The 12,099-nt window shown below is 45.3% G+C and overlaps 1 protein-coding gene across 5 annotated transcripts in view; it reads right to left on the bottom strand.

Moving 5' to 3' along the window:
- Positions 1–12,099, bottom strand: part of SPEN (spen family transcriptional repressor) — a 66,163-nt gene that overhangs the window by 49,125 nt on the left and 4,939 nt on the right. Inside the window, exon 1 of one of the 5 annotated variants that reach the window (XM_033079593.2) lies at positions 6,436–7,617. The exons of the other annotated variants lie outside the window; for them this stretch is intronic. The gene's annotated coding sequence lies outside the window, so the exon portion shown is untranslated. Of the gene's footprint in view, positions 1–6,435; positions 7,618–12,099 lie in introns of those variants that run through there. 5 annotated transcript variants of the gene reach the window in all.

Here is a 12,099-nt window from a genome sequence, read left to right as displayed (position 1 = left end):
AAAGTCCAGAAAAGTAGAGGAGATGGTTAATAAAATCTGTGTGAGGAAAAAAAAGGCCTAATTGGATGTGGCAGATGTAGAGAGAGCAGGAGAGGGAACAGGAAAGGAAGGAGAGGGAAGGAAAATAGGAAAGAGTCTATTTGAGAAAATGTTTGTGCCATGACTGAACATGACAAAAAATAATCCTAGTTAGGATCACCCTTTAAAATAATTCAGTGCCAGTTCTCTGCAAACAAAGATGGACTCCAACTCTCATATCTAAACTATGTAGTTCCCAGACTGGCTGGTTAGAACACACACTTTCCTTTTGCTCACTGGGTTTACACATTCAGTTTATGGCAACAGGAGCCCATATTTGCCTTCAGTCTTCAGGGGAGAATAGGATTAAGATACTACTGGTAATGGTAACAATATTTCTAAAATCCTAGCTGTTCTCTGACTGCAGCCACCATGGCCCACCTCACATGAAGCACCGCCTGCCAGTGACAGCAGAGCTGGGCTCTGAATGACTGCCTGCTCCCCACCTTGACAATTACTGCCTAATTCTGAAATCCTAACACGTACATGTCATTATACATACATAGTCAGAACTCATTCTTTTGCTGCATAAGATGCAGAATGTGTTTAAAATGTACAAATATCTGAGCTCATGCTCCGATACAGAGCAGACCAGACACAAAACAGCAGTGTAGTAAGATCCCCATCTACCACAAAAACCACCTAGCAAAGGTGTGACTCTTCCCAATATTAATTTTTATACTGGAAGAAGTGTACTTTGGTTATTTTTTATTTTTTTTTCTAAATAAGAAATGGATTGGGGAGGTTACTACTGTACTGCACTGCAGCCATGGTGCTAAATCACTCCACTCCGAGACGGCGCCTGTTAATCCCCCCGTTATCCAGATACATAAATATACGCTGTGCTTTGGTGTCCTGCCCCGTACCCTTGACAGGCCCTGAGGATAATCTGTGGCAATCGTCTTTGCTGAAAGCGAGGGAGGCAGGCAGGAGCAGGAGAAAGGGAGCAGAAGGGGGGGATGAAAGAAAACAGAGGAGGAGAGAGCCCAGGTATTCCAGGGCAGCTGCTGGAAGAGGAAGGTTTGCCTCAGTCCTGCGACTGCACACATCCTCTGGTCCCCACCACAAGGATCAATGTGCCGAGTGATCCGGCCCGGCCGCACCCATTGGCGTCTCTCCGAGCTGCTCCTGTCTTGGCAGATGCTGTCGGGAGGAGACCAGGGGGAGAGGAGGGAGATCTGCAGTGCTGCATCACCACACGGCTTCACTGCAGCACAGTAACGTTACAAAGAAAAAAACACGACACTTTCTGAAGGGCTGGGGTGGAGAGGCGGCGAGAGCACCACGCTTCCTTACACCAAAGCAAGGCAAGATGGAGATGAACATGCTCCAAGGAGCAACCTTTGTCCTGGCAGAGGGCTGGGAAGAAGGGACAAAAGGCCAGGGGAGGCATGGCCGTGACCTTTGGTAGCGTTGGCAGAACAGCTCCTCTCAACCTTCGGTTCATATCGCTACACCTGTGCGTCAGCCCTTCCAAGGCTGCGTTTTGCAATCACTGCCAGACCAACAGAAACAAAGAGGTGCCTTTGCTCGGCTCCTACTCCGCAGATTCGAATGAAAACAAGGCCGTTTAGTGCCTCTTCCGACCCACAACTCCTGCCGATTAATCATTAGCTGCACATGGTAACGGAGGCAGCCGAGGCCGTGTTTTCGGCGGGGTTTACAGTTCAACCCGAAGAAGAGGAGATGAGGAGATATGGGAGCTGTTATGTCACCAAGCCCCTCCAGCAGCACAGCACAACCGAAGCACTCGGCTGTAAACACAAATCAAGCAGCCAGAAAAAACTTGCCCAATAATCACTGCTCAAACAAAGCCACGCTAATCCAGCTTTTCAGACAAAGAAAAGGAATTCATAATTTAAGCATTATCGGTTTATTCACTGTAGATCAAAGCGGTATTCAAGCAGCTGAAATGTCTCTGGGCTCTTGGCACGGCTGCTCAGAATGTTTCCCTCGCTCTCCAGCCCTTCCTCCTCCCCAGTTCTTTCTCCCAAACCAGGAGACAGCACAGCCGGCCTGGGAGATGCAGCCTCTGCCAATGCAGGGCCGGGATGGTTCCTCCTCCCCAGGAGCGACATGTCACTCAGGCATAGCCAAAGTCATCCCGCATCCTGCAGCCTTCCCTACCCCGGGGATCGGCACCCTCGGCTCTCCAGCTCTCCTAAGCCATTTCAGCTCAGCTGTTCACTCTGAACACTCTTCCTGCACGGTCCCTGTTGTTCCAAGCAAAAGCATTCTAAACAAAGCACAGGCTACGAAAACATCGGCCAGTAATTGTGTAGTAAGCAAACCTTACTCTGTAGTTGCAATATTCTATAAACTGATTAGGATCTTTATAGGACAGTCTATACATGATAAGAAAAGCTGGGCTGAAGTGAGGGAGATTTGTTTTTAATATAAACCAATTCCCACTTTAAATCACGGTAACTTCCTATTTCTCTTGCTGCACTCCCCATAAGCTTGTGAAGACCTTTCCTACACTACCATCTTCACCACTGCAGAGTTCTGCAGGTCAGCTACATCCTGGCCCCAAAGAAACTTCCCTGCATTTTTATTTAGAAGCTGACTCAGAATAACACAAGAGCTTTTTCAGTGTGTTTCTGCACCTCCCATTACAAGTATGATTTGACAAGCTGCTCCAGTACAGCAGGACATCCGAGTATTTTGTATTCACTCAGGTTCCCTTTGACTGCAGTCAGGTATCTTTAGCCATCTGAAAAGCTCGGCTGATTTTGCTGTGCCACACTCAAGCTCCTTCCTCCTTCGTGATTATATAACCCCAGCAAGCCCCAGCCTGCATTATTCAGTAAAACGCTCGCACAGCTTGAAGCTTTCCTTGGCCAATCGCATTCCTCTGGCTTTGTTGTTATTTCATAACAAAATAATATGTCCTGAAATAATACTTCATCAGATGTTTGTGTCTCTTCTCCTTATTCCTGACACCAAATCATCCAAATACCCCACGCTAGGGGTACTCCAGCCCTGCATTCCCCCTGCACAAAGTAGGTCGGCTCTAGGTACAGGGAAATCCAGGATATGCCAATACTAAACCTCCATAAAGCAGGATACCGTCACCCTCCACAGGGGTTTTTATCCAGGCTAATGGATGTCTGCTGAGTCCATGAACATCAGTTCTAAGGTATTCTGCTATCATGGACGCTAATTTCACAGCCTGAGAAACTTGGCCCACCACAACAGCACGTGTAGCCACTTCCCAGCCATAGAATACACAAAATAACATACCAAAGAGCAGCACCAACCACACTGGGATCTTACCAGCAGCAGGACACCGAGCCACAGGAACAGCTATCCTGCAGAAATCCTGTTTGGAGTTAAGCACCAGCCTCCAGTACCACTAACTCCCAGCAGGAACAGCACAGCAAGCGTTTCCCGCCCGCACCGCTCACAAAAGGTGTTTAATATTCACCACTGTGAGAGTTCCTGAGCCAGTAACACAAAGGGAATTTCTGTCTCTACACAGGCGTTTGCAAAGATTACGGCACTACAACTGATCACAAGGGCAGTGATACAATAAATGAAATACGCAGCAGTTCAAGCACGCCTATCCTAAGGAAATGACATCCCACCATGTTCCAAGCTTCATATTCATTATAGCCACATGCTTTACTGCCATAAAATTTATATACACACTTATAAGTTGTTTTCTTTTTAGAAAGGGAATTTCATATCTAGAGCAATCTAAGACGGTATTTCACCACCTTCAGATCTGAGCCGCACAAGCCTTAGGAATTAAACTGTGCCTCATGTAACGCAGAGCATACTCAAAATTTGACAGTATCATTACACGGATACAGCCTGGCATGGAAGGAGACTTGAGGTCTGAGAGACACAGAAAAATCAAGGCATCTAAACAAAAACCACTCAAAATTGCACTGACTGTTTCATAAATACAGTAACTAATGTGCAGTAGACAGCAAAATCAGGGACAGACCATTGAGAAGAGCATGTACAGGGCTGGCATGAAAATAATTCAAATTCACTGAAATGGATCTTGATAGAAACAAGCAGAATTCCATCATCCTGGAAAAACTACACTTGAAATTAAGTCTAACAAATGTGGGGAACTGTCATGTGTTGAGCCACAATCATTTCACTTTTAGGACTGCCTGGGCCAGCAGCTGCACTCAGGGCAGACCAGGAGCAGTATTTACAACGGACAACTCAATACCAAATCCTGGTTGGCTCCATCACCAGCTGGGTCCTTCACATACTCCATCAACCTCCCAGACTGCTCCCTCTCTGCTGTATTTTCAGCAGACATGTGGTAGGTTTAAGTCTCCCACAAGAACAAGAATGCTAATGAGACTTCTCCCAGCTGCTTAGGGAATATTTCATCCATCTCTTCAGATGTCATTAGTCTCCTGGTTGGGTGGTCTAGAACAGACTCCCATTGGAATATTTACCTTGTTAGCTGCCCCACCATTCTTTCCCATAAACACTAAACCCTGTAACCACCATCACTAACCTCTAGACAATCCAAACACTTCCTAACATACAAGGCTACCCCACCACCTCTCCTTCCTTGCCAATTCCTTCTGAAGAAGTCAGAAGCATTCACTGCAGAACTCCAGTTGTGTCAGCCATCCCCACCATGATTCCACAATAGCAACTCATACCATCATCTCCTGCTGTGCAATGGTTTCCAGCTCCTGTTGCTCACCCATGCTGAGGGCACTGGTGCAGAAAAATTGCTGTGTCCATATAGATAAGACACAGCAAGTGGCTGGGACAGCACTCCAGACAATCACAAGCAGGAAAGATCATCCATGAGTGATAAATCCAGGAGATGTGCACCTATGAAATCCTTCATCTTCCCAGTGCCAAGCAAAATAGAAGCTCCTCATATCACAAGGAGTTCTGGTTTTCAAGCCACACCAAGAACAGCCCTTGTGACAACAATGATTCAGAAATATGCCCTAATTACCAAGCTGCCATCATTCTCTAGATTACAATCTGAGATGCTTTAAAACTTGTTTAGAGTGATCTTTATTGTCTCTGTGACCTTTGGGGGGAGAAAAACAACGTTCTTCAGGGCATTCTCCGCAGCTCTTCTTCTAGTAATACAGATCTTCAGGGAAATACCAAAATCCAGAAGCAGAAACTAATCAACCAGGTTATGGAGCTCAGCCAAACAATCCTGTGGTGAATCCTGAGCACAGTGCTACCCTCCTGCCCCAACACCCAAACTACTCAAACCCAGACCCCTCTGGACTTTGCAGCTCCCTGTGGCCCCCAGCAGCACTCAACAGGAGCTCTCCCAACTCCTGACCACAAACGGGGGTTTTGTTAATATACATACAGCACGTGCTCCTGCCACACACAGAAAACAGCCAGGGCTTTGTCTGCACTCGTAATCCCCTCCCTAAGAGATGACAAAGTAGAAAATTAAAAAGCTAGCATAGGCACATTCACCGATAGTACTCCTGATACCTCTGCTATTTAGGAGCAACATGCTCAACAGATCAGACAGTCCAGAGATAACTCCATGCTGGAACAAATGCTCGCCTCTTGTTTTACAGCTCAGCCAAATGCTCCATTTTAAGACCCCCAAGTAAAAGTGATTCCTAATGAAGACATTTTATTTATGTCTTCATTGCAAAGTGACCTTTTGGATACAGCTGAAGTATTAATATACAAATGGAATTATTCTGTATCATAGAGAAGAAAAAGAGTATTTAAACCTGTGTTTTCACAGTTGCCACTTACAGCAGCAGCAATTTAATCCAAGAGTCAACACACCAAGAAATTTTCTGCAACTCTCATGACAACCAGTTCTGGCATAGATCAGCTGTTGGAATCAACACACATCAGGTCACATCTGAATATAGGTGCATCTACTCCTTAAAACACTGATCAGTTCCACTGCAAGATCCACAGGACACAGAACAGCCCCCAGGAGGAGTCCTAGTGACCTTTCAAACCAGGGCAAAGAGGGCGGGGAAGCTGAACCCAGGCTTTGGACATGGGGATTACACGAAGCTGGATGAATAAAAACGCCTCTTGGCACTCCATGTATTAATATCCTCCTCACCCCAGTCAGCAGTTCCACTGCCGGCAGCGCCAGGAGAACCTGGCATTGCATCAGCCCAGCCAGAGCTCAACCACGCTGGAGCGAAGGGCTCAACACAACATCAGCCACTTACAGCTGCCAGGGTAATGAGGCACAGCCACCTTAGCCAGCCAAAGTCTCTGACTAAGGCACTTTTCCTAGTTGTTTCTTTGGAACAATCAAGGAAAAGCATGGAAACACCCATAGCTTATTGGTATATACATTATTTAAAAAAGAAAAAAAAAAAACAGCTTTGTGAGCAGAACTAATGAAAACTCATTTCTTACAGATGCACGTCTTGAGGTCGAATTCTCTGGCGTCCAATAACTGCCAGTTCCCACTGCAGCTTTTCCCACGGTCAGGAACACCTCTCTCCCATGTGGATTCTTTAATGTCTAATAAGGGCTGTGCTCTCACTGCAGCTTTTCTCTCCATGGGGTCGCTAATCAGGTTTCTCTCTATTAAAACCGCTTGTTTTCACAAAACTCAAAGGAACGTCGTGTCTCTGAGACTGAATATCCCCTTCACCCTCAGGTTTAGCTGAAAGTGGCAAATGGGTTCAAAATTGATTAGAGAATATATATATATATATACACATGACAGCTCAATCCTACTCTCCAAGCAGATCACAATAAATATCACTATTTGTAGAAGCATGGAAAGGTTACAGAAATATGTAGGAACTCTGCATGTTCAGCTGTGTTGTCTCAAGCACAACGAGCTGTGCTTCTTTATCCCCAACCTACAGAGATTCAGGCCTTTACGTTCCTACACACTAGACACAGAGCCGCTAAATTCCATCTCCAGGGCATTTTTTTTCTTCCAGCTTAAAGCATAATCTGCAGGTTTGCTTCAACAACACCAGTAGTGATAGGCTACGTTCAATGCTTTCTGCAAGGGAATTGCTCAAGCCTGTTCTTTTGTGTGACTGATTTTAGGATGTTTGGATTTGATGTTAAGAATGCACTGCATTGCAACTGTATGGGAATCTCTTGATTAATCAAGTTTTTTTCACTCTTACATGAAAGGGTAATTCCCCATCTCACTTTTGCTTCTCCAAGCTCTGCTTTGCATGTATTCAGCAGCAGATGGAGGAAAATGCAGCGTCACAACATTATGGTTTTTCTGCCATGCTGCAGAGCACTTGAGATGTGGATCATCTTGAAGCTTTGGAAGTCTTGGTCCCACTGCAACAGACATTTACAACCTCTTCTCTAAGGTTTTGTCTACTTTCCAGAAAACAGTACTTCAGAAGAAAAAAAAATGTTTATCTGTCTGCAATCTCTGAGACTACCTCAAGTGATGGAACAGCTCTTCCCCCTCAAACTTCAACAGGGTTTGAACAAGTGACCAGCTTCAGTTCAGCCCACAGTTCTGATAACTTGAAATTAATTTCTGACAGAAATCAGCTATGGATCCAAGGACTGTCAGTCAAACCCCCAACCACAAAAGCTCACCAATGCTAAGAGGTTATGATCTTGACACCAGGGAGGAAATCCAGCCAGTTCCCAGCCAGTCCAGCCACTCCCGCTCTGCCACACCAGCCAGTCACCAAACACAGATGTGCAAATGTTATTTCGTTGCTTTGTGACTCACCACTTCCATCGCCTTGGAGAAAGTGCTTGTCCCTGTGACTAAACCAACTGGCAGCACAGCGAGCCAGGTGTCAGCCCAAGGAAAATAATATTCCCCACTGACAAGTGCCCGGCAAGAGCCTGGCACACACTCGGGTGTGTTTTGTCTGCAGTGACTACCTGTGCTCCAGACACTTTCTCCACAGGCAAGAGCCTGAGACTTTCCAGAGCTCAGCTCCTGAACCAGCCAGACTTTAATGGCTTTCCTTTCAGTGCAACTTAAAGTCGAGGTTTTGCAAAGCTGAGCTGGAAACCTGAGTTTCATCGCAACAACAGGCGAGGTTTCACACCTTGGCTTTATGAGCTGACTTAAAGGAGGCCTTACCACACCAAAGACTTGAGCAGAGCTGTATCTGGAAGTGAACATGTACTACCAGACCAAGAGGGCTCCTCCTGGGGTTCAAGCATACACCACACAACCAGATACACCACCACAACTGCTGGGAAAGCTGCTCCCTCATTTTATGCCGTTTCAGTGACCAGGTTCACCTTTCAAGTTGAAAAATCAGACTGACACAAGCTAGACAAGAGCATTAACTGCAACCAACAGAGGGACTGTAAACTCTGAAAGGACGTAGAGGAAGAGATGCTTCCTGAGCTCAACTGCTGCCAAAAAATGGTGTATCTCACCCACAACCAGCCTTATCATCCACAATATCAATCTTGAAGCCACTTTTATTTTTTAAATGTGGCAAAGCTTCTCTGCTACTAATTCTTCCAATAAGTTGTTTCAGAGTTAAGAAAAAGACCAAAGGTTTACTGATACTTTGATTACAAGGCGGTGACTGTGCTGGTCACTGGCTGTCTGGATGCATATCCAGCTGCCTTCCTAAGAGCAGCATCTCACAGCTCCTGTGAAATTAAATCAGATGTTGATTACATATACAAGGGAGATACTCATCCACCCTGAGCTTTTATTCCCCTCACAGCTAGGATGCTAATGAGGCCGGAAGACTTCTTTCCCCTCCAAAGATGACTTCTTTAAACATACAACTTGGCGATTTATATTTCTTATTTTGCCTATTAGCTATTACAGGTCACACGCAGCTGCCGCAGAGAGTTTAAAGAGGGACATTTAAAGGAGCCTCCTGTGATCTCTTTGGCAGCCATCACTGTTAACGAGAACAGAAGGTATTCACCCAGCAGCAGGAGCAGATGGACCACGGCGTGGAGCTTTGTGCCATGCGGAAGCAGTGAACACCTCATCGAACACACAGGGAAAGCTGTGACAGGGACACAAAGTTCCTCTCAATGAATCCCATGGATAGCAAACACAACCCGGTCAGTTTTTTTACTGGAGAAAAATTCTAGGTGACTCACTACTTGCTTAAATAAAATCATTCACAATGTGGCCATTCTTTTTGTTGAGCTAAAAGATGGTTTCAAACCCAGTTCTGACTGAATACCTGATCACCTTCATGACAGGAACAGCTTTCATTTCCTACCACACTGGGAATAATAAAAGACATGGAGGTTCCTCCATTTGGATAGAGGGGCATCCAAGAGGAACACATACAGATCAGAACTATCTCACCAGCAGTATCCAACAAATGGCCCTGCAGATCATCCATTCACTCTCCTTCTGGGGACATGTGGACTTCTCTGGCTTTTCACTGGAGAGATGAGAGCACGCTCAGGGCTTTCTGATCAGATGGACAAGCTCACTCTCCAGTGTACTTATACAAAAAAAGTGCTTTCAGTTTTAAGTTGTTGAGCCTGATTAAAAAGGGGAAGAGAAAAGAAGCAAGAAAAGCTCCCTTTTGTTCTTAAAAATGTCCGAGCTGCTAACCAGAACACAGTTGTTGTGAAAGACAGCTGCTCTCCTCCCACAACAAGTTTGTCTGAGTAGAAAACTGATGTTCCTTTTGCATCTGAACTCTGCTGCTTCTCACCCAAGTCACCATGAACATCTGGACCTCGCACAAGGCACAGACAAACTCTAGTCCAGAGCCAGCCACATGCAAATGCTACAGAAGGCATTTCCAAAAAATCCATCCCAGGAAGGATGTTGTTTCCACCAAATTCAGAGGTGCTGCCTTCAATCTTTCCAGGCTGCAGACAGGCCAGGCTACAGCAGGCCCTGGGATATATCTGGTGTATTTATTAAAAGCCTTGAACAATGTTTGTTCTTTTACTGAAGGATGTTATCTTCACACTGCAGGATTTTACAGATTGCAGGAGACGATTACAGAGCGTCAGCAGGTTAAACAATAACTATGGAAATGCACAAACCAAAGCAGTTGCTGTGTTTTATTCATGATCCAGGAGCCTTCAACACCTCTTGTCACGATCCGCTCAACCTGAGAGGGAGTCCTGATGGTTCATTTTACCTCAGGGTGCAAAAGACAAACAACAGGAGCAACAACAATACAGTCCCGCCTTTTGCACCAAGAGATCTTTTGTAAATTTCTGAAGACAGAGCCCTCAAATGAGTGTGGGGAAAACCCTCTGTCTGTCAGAAATCCTGTCCATGACACCAGTTTATTGCCACAATCCACTCAACCTGAGCGGGAGTCCTGATAGTTCATTTGACCTCAGGGTGCAAAAGACAAACAGCAAGGGACTCAAGTTTTATTCAGCAGCAAGCAGCAATGCACTTTATTGAGTGCCAACAACTCAGTTTTGCGATAGAGGGGAGAGAGAGATAAAGAAGACTAAATAAAAGGAGAGAAAGAAAGAGGGACAGGGAGTAGCTACCAACAGATGGGACGAAATCCTTATGGTCTTCAGCCAATAGACACGTCTTCCATACGTGGGGAGAAAGAGATCTCGAAAGTCTCTTCAGAAAGTCATCATTTTATAGTCCTTTTCCAAAGCGAGTGGCCTCTGGTCAAAAGGTGGGGAGATTTATGGACTATTGTGTGTGGAGATCGTTGCTCCAAGAAACAGGTGCAGGACAGAACACTACAGCCAATACTCTGCTCAAGAGCAGCGTACCATGGCAAGCAGCAAGTGCAGGCAAGCAAACCTGCAAATAGTCCCTTGGCAAGCATCCACCTTGGCCAAGTCAGAAATTCCTGTCCAGAGTGAGTGGTGGGGTCCCGGGGTCTCAGTCTCTGATGATGATCATGAGGCAGATCAGGGAAACTTCGGACCAACCCTTACACCTCTGAACGCGTTGCTGCAGAACAGTGATAGAGATGGCTTTCAGGAGAGCACAGCTGCCATTACTCCCCAAGCAGAAAGGTAAAACCTCCAAATAAAGTGTGTGTGTACAATCACTAGATGGGAAACACTGCTGACTTGTACCCGGGTGATGAAAAAAGCAACTTCTGTCTGATTTTCATTAACTGTCCAAGGATCTTCAGAACACCACAAAAATTCGAGCAAAGGAAAGCAGCAAGGCTGGTTGTACACTGAATTTCCATCCTCAGGCTCCTGTTCCTCCCACAAGATTCCTAAATCAGCATGCCAAAGATGCAGCTGAATGCAGAATCTTATTACGGAGAGCAATCATTTTTCTAATTTATTCTTCAATTCATTGTTTAGGAATGTTTGTCCTTGCAGTCTTTGGTTTCAGGGCATTTTCAAACCTCAGTAAGTTAAATGAATTTAATAAAAAACACAAATGAAATATCACACTGGTTCTTATTTTTGGTAGCTACAAATCCAGAGCACATCCAACCCAATGTCAGCTCCACAGCTCACACCCAACAGCAACTCTCCCGAAACCTTCAGCAGCCTAAAAGCAGCTGGGAGGGTGACCCTCAGTTCTACCCCTTTGCAAACATCCTCAGAACAGTTTTGGTTTTCATTATTTCTCAGAAACCTCTTCACATGCAAAAGGGCATCTCCTCCTCTTCCTCACAACCCAACAGCAGCATGAAACCACCACAACAGCAATACAAACTGTAGTTGTGACACATCAGTTCACAAAAACAAAGCTCCTGAGGAGCCCCAGGTCCACCCTGACTCATCCAACATCTGCCTTCTACTCATTTGGATATTTACTTCCTTTTTTATGGACAGCCAGCAAGTGCCTCTTTGCCCTCAGCGAAGACAAGGACCTAATTTTGGACATACCTTAGGATGTCAACAAGGTCACTTGCCAGGGAACTTGGCATGACTTTCTGGCCTATGAAAAGCAAGGAGGAATAAAAAAACAGTCAACAAGGCTATCACAAAGTGAATTTAAACCTTTATTCATCTCCTGTTCTGACCTGAAAAATGGATTTAATACTTTTGTATGCCTCACTGGACTGGTAAGTTCTCTACCTATGAATCTGTTTTCTTGTACTCTGCAGGGACTCTTTTACTGTTGTACCAAAGGAATTTACAGTAAGGGCAAGAAATATCAAAAGCCAACATTGCTCTTGA

Source organism: Catharus ustulatus, chromosome 24, assembly GCF_009819885.2.
Source record: "Catharus ustulatus isolate bCatUst1 chromosome 24, bCatUst1.pri.v2, whole genome shotgun sequence".
NCBI lineage: Eukaryota > Metazoa > Chordata > Aves > Passeriformes > Turdidae > Catharus > Catharus ustulatus.
Note: the sequence above shows the minus strand (reverse complement) of the source record. Positions and strands in the feature narration are given on the sequence as shown.